At 36.5% G+C, this 21,566-nt stretch overlaps 1 pseudogene; it reads left to right on the forward strand.

The window, feature by feature from the left end:
• LOC121146389 overlaps positions 1–15,687 on the forward strand; it is a 123,541-nt pseudogene extending 107,854 nt beyond the window's left edge.
• The last annotated feature ends 5,879 nt before the right edge of the window (positions 15,688–21,566 follow it).

The raw sequence follows: 21,566 nt of genomic DNA on the forward strand, positions 1-21,566 counted from the left end.
CAGTATAGACTGCATCAGGAAAATCTTTGTGAAGAGGCTGAAAATGCTTCCAATTTTACAATGGACAATTATAGGTAGTGATGTTATTAAAAAAATGATCTGTGATCTATTTTTATGCAGTCCAATTTGGGGGAGATAGACTTAATACTGTTTTACAGGAAGAAATGCTTTGCTGGAGCATTGAATCACCTATCATGTATGTGTCTGAGACTAGAGTCTGCCTTTGATGTGTCTTTTATCTTTATGTTGACTAGTGTTCTTTGCATTGAAGGCTTTCAGTAAGTCCTTGCTGCCTGAATGCTTTTTGCAATTCTTTTATCCCGCCTCTGATTTATTGAGCTCCAAAAGCAACAATGAAGAATAGATGGAGAAATTGACTCAGTGCTCCTGAAATCTCTGTTAATTGTTTAGTTATATTTTAAAAGGAATGTGTATTTTTCAGAGTGAGAAAAGAGAAGATATTTTTCATTTAAGAGCCTACATCCATTTGACTGATTCTATTCAAACAAAAGTTCTGCCATGATTCTGACTTTAAATGGCAGGTAATACAGTTCATGTGGCTCAAAAATTATGAAATTCTATCAGTTCTTTTTTTTAAAAGATTTATTTATTTTTATTATGAAGTCAGATATACAGAGAGGAGGAGAGACAGAGAGGAAGATCTTCCATACGATGATTCACTCCCCAAGAGACCACCATGGTCGGTGCTGCGCAGATCTGAAGCCGAGAACCAGGAACCTCTTCTGGGTTTCCCATGCGGGTGCAGAGTCCCAAGGCTTTGGGCCGACCTCCACTGCTTTCCCGGGCCACAAGCAGGGAGCTGGATGGGAAGTGGAGCTGCTGGGATTAGAACCGGTGCACATATAGGATCCCGGCACGTTCAAGGAGAGGACTTTAGCTGCTAGGCCACTGAGCCAGGCCCTATCAGTTCTTTTAAGAAGCATTCAATGGCAGTAGTCTGTTAAGAATATTTGTTACAAACACAGACAAACTGTACATGACACTAAAAATTAGGATAACATAAATGATTCAGTTAAGAAAATTCATCTTGTTAAAGACACTTAGTAATCATTATGCTTTGAAGGAAAATTTACTGGTCATTTATGTTTTAACTTTATTGCATCGTTGCAAGGGAAGGCTATAGTTTTATTTGCTAACTACTTTAATTTGTTGCAACATTGTTTCATTTTATAGAAGTCTTTTTAGAAAAACCTCAGGAGTGGGAGCTATGGCCCAGGGAATTGGGCACTGCTGGGGGATCTGCACCTGCATCCAATGTTGGAGTTCTGGTTTGGTCCCAGCTATGCCACCTCTGATCCAGCCATGCCAGCTCTGATCCAGCTCCTTGTTAGTGAGTCGTGGGAGGCCTCAGGTGTTGCCTCAAGTACTTGGGCCTCTTACTCCTCTGCTGGAGACCAGCATGGAATTTCTGGCTCCTGACAGTTAAAGGTGTTTTGAAAGTGAAGCCGTGGATGAAAACCATTCATATTCTAATATTCTCTCTCTCCTCTCTTTCTCTGTTTCATGCACTACCTTTCAAGAAGGTGAAAATGTTAAAAACAGAAAGAATAAAGTGTGAATAATATGAACATTCCATTCTTTCCTAGCCAGGTTTTCTTTTTTAAAAATGTATTCACTTAAAGGGCGCAGTGATAGAGATAGTGAGATGTTGAGTGAAGATCTTCTAACCACTGTTTCCGTTCCCAACGCGACTGACTGACCAGGCCGAATTAGGCCAGAGACAAGGGGATTGGAAAAATTGAATATTAAATATTAAGAGAAATTGCATAATTAAGCATGTATGTGTCCACTCATATGTCACAAGAGAGGTGTTCTCAAAATGTAGGATATTAACCACAGTGGAACAATTCAATGATATATATATATCTACTTAAACAATGATATATATGCATATTTGATAAATATATACCTATATTTGATACATTCATCTATTGATACACAAATATATTTAATATATTAATATATATCAATACATGAATATATATATTTGAATGAAACAAGAAATATAATCTATCTACATTAAAAGCATCTATGTGGAGAAAGGAAATGAATTTTATTTCTGTAACATTGCATTTACATTTGTAAAGGCCGAGCTTTTTCATATGGTATAGTCTATAATTAAATATTCTCCACGACTCTCATATTTCTCTTTACTTCTTTTCCTTAGTAATCCACCACTCACACAGAAACCTTGTTATTTGGAATACCACAGGGTTTAAACTACTTTGGCATTCTATCAGAGTATTGTCCAATCCTCTTCTCCACAGAGATAACTGTGTCTATAAAATCATGCTTGCTGCTTCACACTCCTATATTCTTTAGACAAACAAAGAAAGAGTTGGAAAAAGCTCAACTCCACTCTATTTTTCTACATTTCTTAACTGTAAACATAGATATAATCAGAAGATAGCTTAAGTATCTCCCGTTGAAACGCATCCAGAGATGTCTTAACTACGCACACGCAATAAGCTTTGCGTAATTTTGTGTAAAGCTAAACACTACTATTTGATGTTTTTCAGCATTCAATAAAAAAATACTTTCATTAGATGCATATATGTTGAATATATGGCCCTATAACAAAATCGGAGTTATGGAATATTTTTTAAAAAACAGCACTTTTATCTGGCAGATACTCAATATGCAGCTTGAAGAATGGAACCTCTGCAACAAGCAATACAATAAAGACACGTTCATACGCAGGCCAAATATTTGGTCGCTATATTGGAGTCATTTCACTTCAAGAGATAGCACAGCAGTGGGAATTACCATCCCTTTTCTTTAGAATTATTTTATTTTTATTGGAAAAGCAGATATACAGAGAGGAGGAGAGACAGCAAGCATGATCTTCTGTCTCTTGATTCACTCCCCAACTGGCCACAATGGCCAGATCTGAGCTGATCCAAAGCCAGGAGCCAGCAGCCTCATCTGGATCTCCCACGCAGGTGTAGGGTCCTAAGGCTTTTGGCTGTCCTTGATTGCTTTCCAAGGCCACAAGCAGGGATGGAAAATGAAGTTCCCAGGATTAGACCTGGTGCCCATATGGGATCCTAGCACAAGTTAGGGGAGGATTTTAGCTGCTAGGCTACTGCACTGGCCCCAGGAATGATCATCCTTTAAAGTAAGCTAAGAAAGCTTAACCAACCCCATGAATTCAGCACATCATTTGGTTGTCCTGAAGGTCTGGATTGTTTTACATATATGAGCCTGAAACCAGGAATACTGAATACTTCCAGGAGATATAGTCTGAATACAGTTATTAAATTATGCCTAAACTCATGTTTAACTTAGTTTGTGGAGATATTCAGTCTACTAATGTTTTTTCTAATGCATTCAAGAAAAAAAAACACTGTAGACTAACAAAAACATGTATTTGCAGGAAAGAGCAATTCATATTCACTCCCTATCAAAAGTGCTGAAAACATATATTGACAAGAAACACACCATCTTCTAGAAGGAAAAGAGGAGAAATTGTAATGGCTATAAAGATGGCTTTAAAATTTTTTCTTTCACAACTGCCATCATATCCATTCTTTTCCAAACCCTATGTTTATATCATAGTTTTGTGGTAATAACTACACTGTTATGGACTTGTTTCTGTCCAAGGTGGGTCTGCAAAAGATATAAATTATATCAACTGCATATTTCATTTGCTATTTTAAAAACGGAATGCACAGGAAACACACAATAGTAGAAACTCATTAAGAGCTAAAGTTATGAATCTTTTACATGCTGAACTTTTATACTTGAAATAATATATGATAAACTGCTTGATAAAAAAGTAACTAGACTATGAAGCTAACAGAGCAAATAAAAGATATAAAAACACCAAAGTGAAAGTACAATGAAAGGTTTTAATACAAAGATATTGACCAGAGTCCAATAAGAAGCAGCGATGAACCTATAGGGTGTTTGTAGAGCTAGTGTTGTATAGTATTCCAACTCGGCATGAAATGTGACATTTAAAAAAGTGGATTGGGCCCGGCGGCATGGCCTAGCAGCTAAAGTCCTCTCCTTGAACGTGCTGGGATCCCATATGGGTGCTGGTTCTAATCCCAGCAGCTCTACTTCCCATCCAGCTCCCTGCTTGTGGCCTGGGAAAGCAGTCAAAGACGGTCCAAAGCTTTGGGACCCTGCACCCATGTGGGAGACCCGGAAGAAGTTCCTGGATCCTGGCTTTGGATCGACATAGCATCGGCCGTTGCACTCACTTGGGGAGTGAATTATAGGACGGAAGATCTTCCCTCTCTGTCTCTCCTCCTCTGTGTATATCTGACTTTCCAATAAAATAAATAAATCTTTAAAAAAAAGTGGATTAACAGAATTTTAACACTTAGAAAATAAATGATCAAAGTATAAAAAGTAATAATTTCTGAAAATAAATTAATTTCTCCCATAGATATGGAGTGATATGTATTCATAAATTCATAAATGAACAACAAAAGTGCATATGAAATGCTTATGATAAATAGGGGATATCACTTTAGAAACTAAATTTTAAAAACAGTTTCATTATTTGCCTTGTAAAATATCCTTTCGGCCAGTCAGAATTAAAAAATAAACAATAAAATTAAAATACTTCCTAAGATTAAACAGAACTCAAAGAAAACATGATACTCAATGATAGTCACCTTAATTACCATCAAACAGCAAAGAGAACACAACAGCAAGTGCTTTCAAGAATCTGTCTAGCACTACAAAACACATCATTCAGCTTACTTTGATCCACAAAATAAGATCTATGTGGATGAAAATCACCACAACTGCTGCTCTACAAGAACTAAACCTACACAACACAGAACAATGTTAAGACAAACAGAATAAGGAACCACTTGATATCATTGGTTCTGAAAGTTGTAATCTATATTCATCATAACACGCAAACATAAATCATAAATATTACAGTGAGATTGGTAAGCAATCACAAATTTAAAACAAGTCACACAGCTCTTGCTTCCAGACTCCTGTTCTTAAGTATTTCTTAAGTTGAGAAACCATGCTTGATTGTACATTAATCAGCTGGTTGCCCAGTATATTGCAGCTAATTAAGTGATCTTCATAACTTTTATAAGAGCTAAAGCTTGGCATATTTGCCAATATAAATTTTTTTAATTCATGAATCTGGACAGGACCTGAAGGTATTAATGTATCGGTTGGACCAAGGGAGCACTATAATCTCAAATATACTTGGAGAGCTTAAGTACTGGGTCTCTTGGTGGCTGTCTACTAATTTCTCACACATGGAAAGTAGTTAATCACTCAAGCTGGTTTCTAAATTAGTCCATTTTTACAAAATACTCAGAATGTTTAAAAGCAAAGCAGAAACAAAAATGTGAAGGCTAAATATATTAACAGGACTGAGGTTTGTGATCAAGTATCAGCACAAAATCTGAAACTGAGCCGATTAGATTGCTACCTGCAATATCTCACAAGTACTTGTACATGTAGAACACACATTACAAATATTTCATAGCAACATCAGTTACCAGTTTTCCCAGGAGTGAGTTGTGTTGGAGAGGGTAGAAAACTAACCATTGCAGAGTCTCCACCGTGACGAAGGCAATATCCAATCAACCAAGTGCACAACAGGATTCATTCACTAGTCATCATGCATACTAGTTTATTATATAAATAAAGAAAAATAAATAAATCTAAATGTTCAATATCAACTATCAGAATATGCCACTGTCCAAATTAAATCCAGCTGTTTCCAATTTCATGCTTTTTATGCTATACATTTTGCCATAGAAGAAATCTGCTATTCCATCTCAATCTGATAATGATTCACACATTTTCAACACTTAAGGAGAAAAATGCACAATTAAAAGATTTTACTAGAGGCAAAAGAAGTATGGACCCCAACCAAAGAAAATGATGATTATGATTCTAATTCTTTGAACATGCCATTTGAGTTTACAGTTTCCAATTGTAAAATTCAAAATGTTCCATTTCCTAAAATCTCACACATCAGGGAAGAAACTTAAATATTGTAATTCTGCCTTCTGTACCCTGAGATGGCAAAAATGTCACTAAATCCATATGAGATATCAGCTGGGCTCAGTACATTACTTGGAACTTCTGGAATGTAAAAGAAACCACAAAGGAAATTGGATTACTGCCAGCCAAAATAACCTAATAGAGCTGCAGGCAAAAAGATCAGCCAGGACCAGAAAAGTGCTCAGTGCAATGTCAATGGTGAAGAATGAACTATGTAAGATATATAAAGTTACAAACCCATAGGAATTAGAAAGGCCAGGACTTGACACCACAAAAGGGCATCACAGTATTATAAAAACGTGTAATTTAGATGGAGGTTCTGAGCATAGCTCCAGTCTCTGATGATTTTTGGTGTTAATAAAACTTGCATGTAGTATTTGCATTTCAAGCAAGAGTAATCGTAGTAACTTAATCAAAACGAATATTGTACTATTTGACATAAGAAACCGAATTACCAAGCCAAAGGGCACAGCTTGGAAATAAAAATTAATGCTCACAACATAAAATTGATAGCATCTTTAATTAAAGGAAACAGCAGAAATGGGAAAGGGTTGTTACACAAGGTAAGATGTTTCTAACATACTCATTATAGTCTCAGAGAGACTCAATTAACCATCAACAAAGGAATCTTGACTTCTTACTCAGTGTCTGTTACTTAAATATTTTGTGTGTGTGTGTGAATTTTCCTGGAATAGTTCATGATCCCTTGAATGACTATTGCTGTTCCAATCTGGGACAGACTCTATCCATGTGCTAAACAAAACCTGTAACCTTGTCTATATTAATTGTGGTCTCATATTCTCCTGAACAACTTGTCAGAGCTATATGATTGAGAATCTTCATTTTTAGGTCCAGAATACAGCTTACCAATACTTGACTTCTTTAGATGTAAATAATTTTGTTTTCTGCAAATCTAAAGTTAAATGTGAACATATAATGATATCTTTTCAATCAACAGTCTCTGGATAAATGCATTATCAGGTAAAATGTTATTCTTAGTTTTCTGTCAAAAGTACACAGATTCTTCCTCTTTCTCAATAGTTCACTAAATCCCAGTGTCCAGACTTCATAAGATACAGAATCCATGACAACTTATGATGATTGGAGCTTCTGCTCTTTACAATTCTTTTCTTTTTATTAGAAAGTCAGATATACAGAGAGGAAGAGAGACAAAAAGGAATATCCTCTGTCTATTGATTCTCTCCCCAAGTGGCCGCTGCGGTCGGTGCTGCTCTGATTTGAAGCTAGGAACCACAGCCGCTTCCGGGTCTCCCAAGTGGGGGGAGCTGGATGGGAAGCAGGCCACCAGGATTAGAATCAGCACCTATATCAGAACCCAGCATGTACAAGGCTAGGACTTCAGCCGCTAGGCCACTGAGCTGGGCCCTGTTCTGTGCAATTCTTTAGGGCCCATCTCACATGCATCACACTCATTGTAGCTCCATACACCACAGATAGGTAAGTATGTAGTCACATAGACAGATAACAGATATAAATAAATAGATCTCTTAGGCATACAAGATCTAGGAAAGTACATGGATGCAATTGAAATATCCTTATTGGAGTTAAATATTTCATAATTGTAAGTCAATCCTTTTGGCTTTAATAGAAATCCGCTTTCACACAAGAGATAAACTCAAAAATTAACATTAGGCGCATACAAGAACTTAAAATAAAACATTGTTCATGGTAGTACTATGGACTACTAGAATGCGAAGGATCCACTTCACACTCTAGGAAGGAAAATAAGTTGCTCAGTATCACACAGCTGAAGAGGTACATATATGAGGGCTAACATCATAGCACAGTAGCTTAAACCTTCTCCTGCAGCGCTGGTATCTCATGCGGATGCTTGTTTGAAATGTGACTGTTACACTTCCAATCCAGATCCCTGCTGATTTTCCTGGTTAAACAGTAATAGAAGACCCCTGTCCTTAAGCCCCTAAGCCCACATGGGGAGACCCTGATGAAGCCTTAACCTCCTGAGTTTGGACTGACCCAGATCCAGCTGTTGTGCCCTTCTGGATAGTAAATCAGTGATGGGAGATCTTTCTGTCTCTTCCACTCTATAAGTCAACCTTTCAAATAAATATATCATATATATGTAGATATTTGTGTGTAAATAAAATCACTCCTTTCTTTCAGTTTACCATTCTACTATATAAAATATAAAAATTATAAAATCATTCGTGTTCCATTAATATTAACTGCTCCCCTAAGATATTTTTATCCTGTTAGTTATACAGAAGCGCAGAATCACACTAACAAAAGGGGTAATAATGTTTTCAGAATATATATGACTTTCTTATGCTAGCTAATGAAAGATGTTACCAGTGAATTGGTCTTCCAAACATAAATAGTAAGATAAACTCTTCTCCAATGGGACCTACAGCCACTTACTCTGAGTACCTGTACTGTAGGAGAAATGCTCAAACCTTCCAAACGGCTTAAGGTTGCAGTGTCTGAGTTGATAATTACACTGCCTGAAACAGGGTTAGATATACTTGGTCATCATTATTACGGATTAAGAGAAACTATGTTAGAAAATGTCATGTAGAAGTGCCTAAAATTGCACACTCCAGATTAAGTAACAAATCAGAAGTAAAACTGCATCTGGTGGATTTTTATATCTTTATGACATCCTCAGATTTAAAATACATACAAGCTGTTATTAGTATATCCTCATTGAATTCATCATAACAAACCCTGTATAAACTGGGTTGGAGTGGGGCTATTATGGAAGATTAGAGATTATTAGCAGAAATTTGATGGATCAGAAATCCTTATTTACCACTATACTGAAAGCGATACATTTGTTGAAATAAATAAACATAACTCCTGTACTCTCAGTATATGGCTATTGACACAATGAATACAATCTGTTTAATCTTCAAAAAACCAGATTACATTTTTTATGGAAAAGCAACAACATACATTCCAAGTCTTGCCTTAATATTATGTTAATGCATGCTCCTTCAAATAGTCTACAGGGAATGGGCATTTTATTCCACAGAGCTGCATGATAACATAGTGTATGGCAACTGGATCAGGTCCTAGTGGCAAATACTCTGAAAGGCAAGAGAACAGTTAAAGCCACTCACAGAATGTTTGTATTATGTGTGTTAAAAAGTAAATGATCTGGGGCTGCATGGTGGCATAGCAAGCTAATCCTCAGTTTTCAATGCCATATGGATGCTGGTTAATGTCCCAGCTGCTCCACTTCTGAGCCAGTTTCCTATTTATGGCAGCAAAGAATGACTGAAGACCTGTCCCTCTGCAACCTTGTGGAAGATCAGAAGAAACTCCTGTCTTCCAACTTCCTATTGGCTCAGCTCCAGTCATTAGGCCACTTGGGGTATGAAACCTGCAAATCAAAGATCTGTGTCCTTCTCTCTGAAAAAAAAAAATATGCCTTTCAAAAAAAATAGAAGGCAAATGATCTCAAATACTACAGAACAAACACGTAAAGAAGAGGATTAATCAGTACACGTTGATACAAAATAATAATTTCAGCATTTGATGAATCATAAAAACAACTGCTTCAAGTAATATTAAATATGCAAACTGAAAATAAATCTGTGAAGTTCTAATCTGAGAGCTTTTGATCATGGGTATATCTACTATATAACATCCAAACATGGATTTCAGATTTTAGTCACTACAAGTCATGTTCTTTCTATTCATAGCCCCTTGTGTAAGAGGCTGAGTGCAATTTTTGAAAGGAGATTTGTTTTGGTATTTTCAACTTTGGATTCCCCAGATATTTGTACACAGCAGAAATAAATATTATTTGGACAATCATGATGGCAGAATAGGGTAAGGACACATTTTAACAGACAGAAAAATATTAGCCAGTGTGAACCAGAGAGGGCATATTCCAAGAAATGGAAGAAATGGAACAACAGCAGAGGGGTACCTGGAGACTGACAGACACAGGAAAATTGCGAAAACAACGGTGTAGTTTTGCAGCAACTGATACCCCAGCAGCATTCAGCAAATGGCGATCTGAACTCCAACAGCAGCCAAAAGTCCACTAGCAACAAGGTGGGAAGGGACCTTTACCAGAAGCTCCAGAGGTGAACCTAGACACAGAACAGCTCGTCATGCTGGCCTGTTTGATTTGACCAGGAGCAGAGACAGAGAAGCAGGTCCCAGACAGGCAGCTGGAGAACAAGGTGGGCTTCATAGCCCAGTCCGTCCCATACAGCCATATCGGGTACCATTTTGTTAAGGAGGCAAGGGCTATGGCGCAAGACTGCACATGCACTGAGCTGAGAGTGAACTCATTTCTGATTCGGTAAACTGCAACTATGTGGCATCCTGTAGGTTCCACCCAAGACAGGTCCTGGTAACCCTCAGACCTGATGGCCAGCAGATCAAGAACTCTAATAGTGTCACATCAGGCACCATTTCTTACAGTGTGGAAAAGAATTTAAGACTGCAGGAACAACAGCGAGCTGCACATGTGCTGAGATTGGCAAGAACTCACTGAGCTCAGTGTATTGCACTGGTCCTACAGGAAAATAATAATTACTATGGCATTGTATGGGTCAAAAAATGTCCATGTGGTACTCAGACCTAATGGCCAATAGGTTTCGTCAAGATCAGCATCATAAACAACCTAGTTATATAGGACACCTGGTGTCTCTCCAATCCTGGGACCTGCTCCAACTGGAAGTGAAAGAAAGGTTGTACAGACAATGGCACATTGTCACAGCAGGTGGAAAGTGGTGAGGCAGGAGCTGGGGCTATGGAGACCATAGTGGAAATGTGAAATAAGAACCCAGACTTGAAACTCAGTGGAGGGAGTAGTGCAAGTGACGCAAGTGATTGCAAACAAACAGCAGTGTACCAACTGCAATAAGTAAAATTCAACTGTAGACCTGCAAGTAACACAGCTTAGAAACCTGCCCCAAGGAGAATCTAATAACCAGGAGTAAAATGACCAAGAGCAAAAGAAGAGACAGAGGCATAATGAATATTATTGAAGATTCTCCTGCAAAGGAGCAAAACCCTTTGGCAAACTCAGAGTTCACTGAGGAAGACATCAAGAAAATGGGAGATACAGAATTCAAAACACTTCTTATAAAACTTCTTATGAGTAATGAGAAGCATGTAAAGCAAGCATTCAAAGAATTCAAGGAATATGTGACACAGGAAATGAATCAAATGAAAGCTGATACATCAGAAATGAAGAATACAGTGGAGCAAATTGAAAGTACATTGCGGAGTCTCCAAAATAGAATAAAGGAGGCAGAACAAAGAATCTCAAAATTAGAAGATATTTCCTGTTACCAGTGGGAAACAAACAAAAAGCTGGAAGCAGAGCTGGATCAGGCCAAAAAAAGCATTCAAGAATTGAAAGACACTATTAAAAAGCCAAATATAAGAGTTATGGGAGTCCCAGAAGACACAGAAAGAGAAGCTGGGTTTAAAAACTTATTTAATGAGGGCCCGGTGCAGTTGCCTAATGGCTAAAATCCTCACCTTGAATGTGCTGAGATCCCATATGGGTGCAGGTTCTAGTTCAGGTGGCTGCACTTCACATCCAGCTCCCTGCTTGTGGCCTGGAAAAGAAGTTGAGGACGGCCCAAAGCCTTGGGACTCTGCATCCACGTAGGAGACCCAAAAGGAGATTCCTGACTCCTGCCTTCGGATCAGCACAGCACCAGCAGTTGTGATCACTTGGGGAGTGAATCATCAGACCAAAGATCTTTCTGTCTCTCCTCCTCTCTGTATATCTGACTTTGCAAAATAAATAAATAAATCTCTTTTAAAAAACATATTTAATGAATAATAAGGGAAAATTTCCCTAATCTAGAGAAAGAATTGGGAAACAACATCCAGGAGGGGCACAGAACTCCCAAGAAGAGTTGACCAAAGTGATCTTCACTACAATACGTGATAATCAAGCTCTCTTCAACCAAACACATGGAAAAGATGCTTAAATGTGCACGTGAAAAAAAATCAGCTGACATATAAAAGAATGCCAATTAAACTCCCAACAGACCTCTCACAGGAAACTCTACAGGCCAGAAGAGAATACAGTGACATATTCCAGATTCTAATGGCAAAAAATTGTCGGCTCAGGATAACATACACAGCAAAACTTTCCTTTGTCTTTGAAAATGAAATAAAATTCTTCCACAGTAAAGAAAATTTGAAAGAATTTCCCTTTCCAAACCTGCCCTAGAAATGGTACTTACAGATGTTCTCTTGACAGAGAAAAGTAATAACAACCACCAAAACCAAAGGCAAATGCGAAGAACATCCTAGTAAAATAACAACAGAAAACTAAATCAATGAACAACCCATTGCTAAAATGACAGAACCAAATTACCACCTATTTGTATTAACCCTGAATGTAAATGAATTAATCCCATCAATCAAACATCATAGATTAGTGGATTGGATTTAAACACAAACCCATCTATTTGTTGCCTACAGGAGACATATCTCACCAACAAAGATCAGCAGAAACTATATCTCATTGATTTTGATTTTTTTGTTAGTTTCATCTCTTCAAAACACTTTCTTCTGATTAAATTCTTCAGTGACTCATAGATCATGCAGTTATTATTTTCTTCAAGAAGGTCCTTGACTTTTTCATTTCTTCAGCAACACATTAGTCATTCAGTAGCATGTTGTGTAACTTCATGGCATTGTAAATTTCTATTTTTCTTCCTGTTGTTCACTTTGTTTTGTGGCTTTTCATTTAAGGGGATGTATAGTAACTGTGTAATGTAGACTATCATATCCAGATGTGAGGATACAATGCAGTATGCATCTCTACTTTCAGACAAAGATGGAATCCCAATCTTGACAATGGAAACTGGTCTCTCTGCATTGTCTATGCCCACAGTGATGGACATATGATTGTATATGAAGAACTATACTATACTACCACTATACTATACTATTATATAAGGGAATTCAGTGAGCGGGGAGGGCATTAGGGAGGGGATAAGGGAAATTCCATGATCTATGGAACAGTATCATAAAATGACAATAATAAAAATAAAAGAAAAACAAAGCAAAACCAAATAAATATTATTTGACAATTGTGTGCTCATGTTCTACTACTTTTTACTCTTTACAGATATGATCCCACCTTGAATTCACAACATGTGTAGAAAACAACATTATCCCAATTTTCAAATTGAAAAAATTGTGGTACATTTACAGAAAATATCCTATCCAGTGATAACACAAGGATAAAGCAGCTGCACTTTAGTTTCAATTGCTTTTTTCTTAACAAGAGGAACTGTGGATAATATATATTAATACATTTTATCGGAGCATTTCATTAAGTAAGCCCATTAACCCTTAAAATGCCATTTATTATTTCCTTTTGTTTGCTTTTTTTTTTTTTTCGAAACACAAAGCCAGAGAGATAGAAAGGAGGAAACAAAAAGATCCTCTATCTTCCACCTGTGACTCATTCCCTAAAGGTGAAAACATTCAAAGCAGGGTAGGCTGTAGATAGAAAACAACAACCTTCATCCATATTTCTCACATTGGTGGTAGGAACCTAAACACCTTAGCCACAACATGTTGCCTTCCTGAGTGCATATTATCAATAAACTAGATTGGTAGCTGGGGCAAGATTTAAATCCAGGAATTCTAATATCAGATTGTGGCAGACCTGCTGTTGTCACAATGTTTCCCCCAAAGATTATATTTGCACCCATGTCATATTTTATCATATAATTAGTATTATTCTATTTTATGCAATTTAATATTATTTTCATAGGTAATACAGTTGATAGCCCTCATGATTGGACAATGTAGGGTAGTTTATCATTATAGCAGCAAGTTCTTGATACTTCCGTAACAACTATATCCGGGTATTATTTTTTAGGTTCTGCGGCCATGAATTCAATCAACATAGGATTAAAAATTGCTTAAGCTCAATCAAACATCATAGATTAGTAGACTGGATTAAAAAACAAAACCCATCTGTTTATTGTCAGGAGGAGACACACTCCAACAAAGATCAGTGGAAACTCTATCACATGGGTTTTGTTGTTTTCTGTTGGTTTCATCTCTTCAAAAAACTTTCTTCTGATTAAATCATTCAATGACTCGTAGATCATGCAGTGGCATCATTTTCCTCAAGCAGGTTCTTGATTTTCACTTCTTCAGCTACACGTTGGACATTTAATAGCATGTTGTTTAACTTCTTGGCGTTCATTTCTTTTTTCTTCCGGAAGTTGATTTTGTTTTGTGGCTCTTCATTTAAGGGAAGGTAAAGTAGTTGTGTAATGGAAATTGTCATATCTAGTAACATGCCATTTAACTTCATGGCATTGTAAATTTCTATTTTTCCTCCTATTGTTGATTCTGTATCATGACTTTTCATTTAAGGGAATGTACAGTAGTTATGTAATGGAGACTAACAACCAGATGTGAGGATGCAGTGTGGTCGGCATCTCTGTTTCCAGACAAAGATGGACTTACAGTGAAACTGTTTATGTTATATTTTGACAATAGGATTCTGGACTCTCTGCCATTGTCCATGCCCGCAATGATGAACATATGACCAAGTATGAAGAACTATATGTTAATAATGATATAAAGGAACTGGGGGGGGGAGGGAATTGGGGAGGGGATAGGGGAATATGGAACTGTATCATAAAATGATAGCAATAATAATAAAATGTGAAAAAAAAACTACTGGGAAAAAAGTTACATCTGTACATACAGATTTTTCTTATCCTGTGTTGTTTAGGGATTTAAGATAACAATTATTTACACAGAAGTTATGTTGTATTTAGTTTTGTAAGTAGTCTAGACATGAATGTACACAGGAGGATCTGCTTATGTTGCATGCAAGTACTACACAGTTTCACATACGGGACTGGCCCATCTGAGGACTTTGGTATCTGCAGGGGCTGGAATCAATCTCTCATGATAGTGAGGAATAGAAGTACCTCAAATATTCTTTGAGAACATGCTTCACTGTTACTGTAAACAATGTCATTGCATAGGTAAAGAAACCAATTGTCATGTAAGTCTCAGTAAGGCTCCTTACACTGAGCTAGACTTGAACTTCCAACTTCACACTCCACCAAACCTAGGCAACTTTAAGACCCATACATATCATCTCATGCATTCCTATCTTTTTATTTTGATCAAAGAAAATGTTCTCTTGGCTATAATTAATCTACAGAATATTGGAAGTTTCTATGGTTTTAGAAAACTATGTTTTTTCCCCCTAAGGCAGACATGTTAGCACCAGCTACAGAGCATGTTTTTACTCAACTGCTCCTGACCACTGGTGCTGCCTCTCGCTGAGGAACACGTTGGCCAGGATGTTGCATTGCAGCAATGGTTGTTAAAGAAAAACACTTGTGGAACCACTGATAACCATTCACTGGGTTAGGATCACCCTGGCCAACCCCAATCAAGTTCCTGGAGAAGGTGTGTGTTGACTTGATCAGAGGAAAAGAATCTAAAATCAAAAGGATCAGTTTGAATGCCTACCAAAACACTGTGAATCACTGCAAGAAAAACTCCTTGTGGCAAAGGTTCAAATACCTGGGATGGGTTCCTAATGAGCATCCATAGGTGGCTTATTGACCTGCACAGTCCTTCTGAGGCTGTTAAGCAATTATTTCCATCAGCATTGAACCAGGAGTAGAAGTTAAAGTTACCACTACAGATGCCTAAGCCAAACTTGACAATTTGTTAAAAATCAACTGCTAGCTGTTTAAACAAAGAAAGAAAAAGAAAGGAAGGAAGGAAGGGAGGGAGGGAGGAAGAAAAATATTTTTTAAGAATTAAATATGCTTTAGAAATATTTTTTTCTAAAATTAAAAGGAGAAAAATCAAATGGATGTTTAGAGGTTACAGCTGCCCAAATTTATTATAAAAATTTGTGGTCTGAGTCCCAGTTCTGCTTCCAATTCCAGCTTCCTCTTAATGTGCACTTCTGGAGGCTGCAGTGATGGCTCACATAGCTGGATGTCTGCCACACACAGGGCAACAGCACTGAATTCCTGATTTCTGACTCCAGTCTGGAATAGCTCTAGGTATAGGCTTCTGAATAATGAACCAATTTATTCACCTTTAAATCATACATAAAAATATTTTTTTTGTAAATAAACAACTGAGGAAGATAACCTATGGATTTTAAGAAATCACTTTAAGAAAAAAATTATGATGAAAAGTCTAAGCCGTATGAGTAAATAGCTAAAGAGAAAAAAAAATTGTAATTGAAAATTATGAATGCCATTGAAGAGAGCAGAATCATTGTGGGACATTGCTATATCTTGGATTGTGCTTAATTTCCAAAAGCATTTTACCCATTTTAAGGTTGTAGGATGTAATACTCTCAAAATACAACTCCTAGTAAAAGGAATATGAGCTTATTGTTAATACCAAAGGCATCTGTTCTCCATGAACAGATTTAATTTTATGAATCCTTTTGAGAGTCCATGGTATCATTCTGTTAATATTAACTATCATTTAAATTCAATTACTTAGGCTAGAATGCTTTATTTTGGAAAGAAATAAATCAACTTAACACTATTACTATCATGTGACAACATCTTATCTGATTTCAGGATACTTAGCACCAGAGGGGAGGATGGAACCAATGTAGTTCAACAAACCACACATTATAGTATGGTATAATGATATATCCTAATCTAATACTAATTTCAAGTGTCTAGAAAGCTAATAAGTTCTAAAAAAAAAAACCTCTTATAAAGGCAGATAAAGACAAGATAGTGAAAAAGTGCAATGAATTTCAGATTATACTATAGGAAAGTAAAATAAGATATAGCATAATAAATATATATTTCTCTCAGAAAGAGGAACTAAATTATTCAAAAGAGAATAAAGAAAGTACCATATGCAAATTAATGACATTCAGAACAGATGAAGATCTTTTACAAATTCCCAATGGCTTAAACAAAATTAACACAATCTTAGTGAAACAAAGTTGTAAAACCATGTGCTCTGGAACCAAGCTATTTATGATGTAGGTATCAGAATGGCACTGAAAGATTCCAAGAAAAAAGTTAATTACTTAATATATTCCAAGAAAATTTTGAGAAATTAGAAATCTGAAACTTCTGATGGCTCAACTGGATAATTTTCTGTCTGCAAGAGCCAGCATCCAACATGGACTCTGGTTTGTGTCCTGGATGCTCCATTTCCAATCCAGCTCTCTGCTATGACCTGGGAATATTTTTGTATAAAATATTGCAAATATATTATGAAACTCTTACCAGGCAGATTTAACACCACTACTAACAGCACACTTTATCATACACTGAGGAAATCCTGATGACAGGAGTAGTCATCTTGAGATTATTAACCAGGAAAATCTAAATCTAATTTTTAAAGGAATGATACATGAAACAACTGTTTTGATTCATCATTTAGTGAAATCCTATGATCAGTCTTACATTATAGACAATATACATGACTAAATGTTTTTCACATAATCACTGTACAAAATTTTAAATTGTCAGTAAAGACATGAATGCTTATGCTTTATTGATTTGACTCAACATAATTTTTGATTTATGTTTTCCCATTATATGTTTTATTTAACCTTACAAATGTAAATGCAGTTTTCTGGGAGAAAGCTGGTGGCAAGGTCATTATATTGTTGGGTAGATTTAATATGAGTCTCCAGGAAGCACGCAAACCTCACATTTATTTAAGAACTTTACCTGAAGTAAATTGCTTGTTACATACAGCTAACTCCAAATGGAATCTCAAGCTATTAAATGTGTATCATTACACTGAACTGTTTTATAAATCTTGATTTTTCAAACTTAGTTTCTAAGTAAATTTAAGTGAAGAGTTTTTAAATTGTGAATCTTTCATACTAGTTTACATTTTACATTTATAAAAACACACGTTCTAATAAAATTCTTCAAAATCAGCCATTATTTACAGAGAAAGTCTAGTTAATTGACCTCTTAGTGACAAAAAGATACATGATAGACAAAAAGAAAATTGTCAGTTATACATTATCATTGAAAAAATTCTATCTAAGTCATTACAATCAACAACATATTTTAAAGATTTATTTATTTTTATTGGAAAGGGAGATTTACAGAGATAAGATTTTCCATTTGCTGATTTTCCATTTGCTGATTCACTCCCCAAGTGGCCACAATGGCTGGAGCTGAGCCGATCCCAAGTCAGGAACCAAGAACTTCTTCTGGTTCACCGATGCAGAAGAATCCCAAGGACCCAGACCATCCTCTACTGCTTTCCCAGGCTGTAAGCAGGGAGTATCAGCAGCATTCTTATTGAAATCGTTTTAATGTACCCATGAGGCTGCTTTCTACAGTCCTCCAACAGAGGACCTATGGAAGACCACCAGAGAAAGAGACGACCAGGAGTCAACCAATCCATTCATTTATTGAGTCCAATGGTGAAGCTTCTATAAGGGTGGTAAAGAAGAAGCCCAGAGCATTAGTAACCAGTAACCTGATTGGTCCTCCCACGGCCATAGCCATGAATCAACTTAGAGGTCAGTTGTAAGTACAATCCTTCCTGATGAGAACAATCTGCAAGCCTGACCTGACCACAATGGCCTCTGATGGGTTCCCTCATCTCTCCACTGCAAGGTGAGGACTTTCCAAAGAGAGGAAAACTCCCAGGCCACCTGCCAGCCATCATGTCATAGAAGGGCTCCAGGTTGCCAGGACCCCTGCCCGTCTCCCTGGGGCACAGTTTGCAGTGGCTTCATTACATCTGTCATAGGCCAGGAAGGCCCAGATCCACAGACGACTAACCACAATAGCACACAAAAGTTGACTTCATTTAGTTTATCACTCTTCTTTATCTTGACAAAAGAATTCAGAACTATTCTTATGCTCCATTTATCATATCAAGAATGCTTTGAAGAACATAATTTTTGTGAAGATTAACAGTTGAGCATGAAAATATATGAAAGAAATAATAGGTCTATATTTAGATATCAGTTGTATCTAGAATAAAACGTCACCAATACGTCATAATAAGCTTTACATAGGATGATTGCTTTACACATAGCATTGACAGACAAAACTGGAAATATGAGTTTTGAATAACAAAGTATGTTACACTTAAAACTTCTTTAAAATTGTAACTTCTTTACACACTTGTGCCAATGTATCTTTATCTTTTCCTATAAAACATGTTTTATTAGAAAATGAATTCTGAATATTAGCAGACAATTAAAAAACTTATCTGAAAACATTAAAAGTCTATCAGAGATGACAAATTACTGAAGTTATTCTGACCCAAGTGGGAAAGAAGTGATGAGAGATATAGAACTGAATAGGATAATCAGAGAACTGAATTCCAAACCCAATTGAGCCCTTCTGCATGCAAACAATAATAGGCCTTGGCTGACTTAAAATGATACAGTTTGCGCTGCTGAAATAAATCATTTAATCATTTCCATTCTGTGTATGAGAGTAAAAAGCTTGATTCTGAATTAAAAGTATTTCTAGAGAATTATATTTTGCAGATTAAAGTGATAACACTTGCCAAACTATGAATAAAGAGATCAGGGTTGCCAAGGACGTCTGCAGAATATCACTCAATGCTTTATTCAGTTGTTTTTATAAATAAGATTTTACACATACTCATGGACACCATTTCCAATTACACAAAGGCCATAAGGTGGGTATGAAATACAGCCTTATATCCAGGAGAAGGAGATGAGGTCATAAGAAGCTCTACACTCACCATCTGCGTCACCTCAGAAGAAACATCTTAGAAACACCTTTGACTTCTTTAAATCTATTTTTTATTGGTACAGTTGCCTAAATAATTTCTGCCTGTGCGACTTCAGAAAACTCTGGTGAGAATTAAATGCAATAATAGATATAAAACATTTTCCAAATTATAAACAAGATATATTTTTACTCCAATAGGTTATTTGAGAAAACATAATTTCTTATTTCTTATCTTCTTTGAACCTTGTTTTCTCACATACAAAATGAAAGGGTTGCAATCTAACTACACAATTTCCTAAAGTGGTATAATTCTATGATACTAGAGGCAGCAGCCTAGGAATTCTTCCTTTGTGAATATTTGATATTTTTTAAAAATGAAGTCAAGAGGCTGACACAATAGCATAACAAGCTAATCCTTTGCCTTCAACACAGGAATTCAATTTGAGGACCAGTTCCTATATTGGCTGCTCTACATCTGATCCAGCTCCCTTTTGGTGGCCTGGGAAAGTACAGGAGGATGGATTAAAGCCTTGGGCTCCCGCACCTACATGGAAGAACCAGAGGAAGTGTCTGGCTCCTGGCTTTGGATTGGCTCACCTGTATCTGTTGTAGCCATTTTAAAAGTGATCCAGTAGATGGAAGATCCCTCTCTCTGTGTCTACTTCTATCTCTGTAAAATCTGATTTTCAACTTAAAATTAATAAATCTTTTTTTTTTAAAGAAATAAATCTCTTTTAGGGCCTGGTGCAATAGCATAGTGGTTAAGGTCCTCACCTTGTACACCCAGGATCCCATATAGTTGCAGGTTCTAATCCCAGCAGCCCTGCTTCCCATCCAGCTCCCTGCCTGTGGCATGGGAAAGCAGCTGAGGACGCCCAAAGTCTTGGGGCCTGCACCTGTGTGGGAGACCTGGAAGAAGCTCCTGGCTCCTGGCTTTGGATTGGCTCAGCTCCAGCCATTGTGGTCACTTGGGGAGTGAATCATTGGATGGAAGATCTTTCCCTCTGTCTCTCCTCCTCTCTATATATCCACCTTTTCAATAACAATAAATAAATCTTTCAAAAAAGAATTCAGATATTATGCAACATTCAAGATCCAAAAAACAGACTATTGAACATAATTGAAAACTTAAAAGTGTAATAATTACTATAGGCATAAAAAATGCTTGTTCCGTATTGTAAACAATAAACTACAAGACAAGTAGCAAGTATTTAAAATTGATATTGGCAGGTTTTACGTAAGAAGTAAAATACTAAATTTTCAATGTTTTTAATTTTTCAAATTTCTTTGTGTTATGTAACACCTTTATTATTTTCCACTTTACTATATACTTATAAATGACAAGAACAGAGTGATATTTCACCAAAATCTCTAAATCTTAGAACCATCATTATTTGGTTGTTGTTGTTGATTGCTAAGAGCATTCTTTGCAGTTATGGTTTGCATGGTAATTTTCATTGTTTACAGTACCAGCCAGTCCACTGAGTGGAAAAGTTTAATTTGTATTTAATAATAATAAAGCCATGAAGTGAGAACTTAGATCTAGAATTTTCAGACATTTAAACTTTCTTTTACTATTTTTGCTACAATTTTCTTATTCCTGTAGCACTTTGGTGTCCTCATGTAGACAAACCTAATTAGCATGCATTTTTATAGAGGTCATCTTTCCACTTCTTGCTATCAAGGTGACATTCCTTACCCCAAAGTTGGATTTAGAAGAGCAATTTTTTCCATTTATTTGCTTTAATGTTCCTCTAGTCATCGCAATGTGCATTAGTTTTTGTTGTTTTTGTTGTTTTTGCCAGGGCATTTTTATTGCAGAAGCAGGCTTGAGGTCTATTATACCCTATTATTTTA

This window comes from Ochotona curzoniae, unplaced genomic scaffold, assembly GCF_017591425.1.
Source record: "Ochotona curzoniae isolate NIBS_2020 unplaced genomic scaffold, NIBS_Ocur_1.0 scaffold_4505, whole genome shotgun sequence".
NCBI classification, from domain to species: Eukaryota; Metazoa; Chordata; class Mammalia; order Lagomorpha; family Ochotonidae; genus Ochotona; species Ochotona curzoniae.